We start from the raw sequence: 602 nt of genomic DNA, 5'->3' as shown, positions 1-602 counted from the left end.
TTTGATAGTATTTTTATTTTCTAAATCCTAGAAAAAAATAATTATAAAAGATTATGTAGTTTTAATTTTATTTTCTAACACCCTAAAACTGTAAAAACTATATTTGATAGTTCTTTTCCTTTTAAAAGAAAATTCTAAGCAAAAGAGATTTGTATCATATTTTTTTAATTTCTAACCATAAGAGAATTGTAAGAAGTTATTTGATAGTATAGAAAATTTGATGATGAACATGATACTAAAAATTATTTAATTAAAAATGAAGTGTAAAAATAGTATTGATATGAACCGTAAAAATCATAATTTAAAATTATTTAATAATAACTAGAAATAATTATTTGATAGCAATAAAAATTTTCTGAAATTTAAAACATAAGATAATTGTAAAAGTTTATATGATAATACTTTTCCTCTTCTATAATCCTAAACAAAAATATAAAAAAGTATTTGATAGTTTTTCTTTTTTTTTAATTTTAAATAAAAACAAGATTTAGAAATTATTTTTTTTCCTTTTTAAAAAATCCTAACAAAAGTAAACATACCTACTTAATAGTATTTAAAAAAAAAGATTTTGATAACGAGTATGATGTTAAAGCTATTAAATT

The sequence above is a fragment of the Brassica oleracea genome, chromosome C3, assembly GCF_000695525.1.
Source record: "Brassica oleracea var. oleracea cultivar TO1000 chromosome C3, BOL, whole genome shotgun sequence".
NCBI lineage: Eukaryota > Viridiplantae > Streptophyta > Magnoliopsida > Brassicales > Brassicaceae > Brassica > Brassica oleracea.
Note: the sequence above shows the minus strand (reverse complement) of the source record.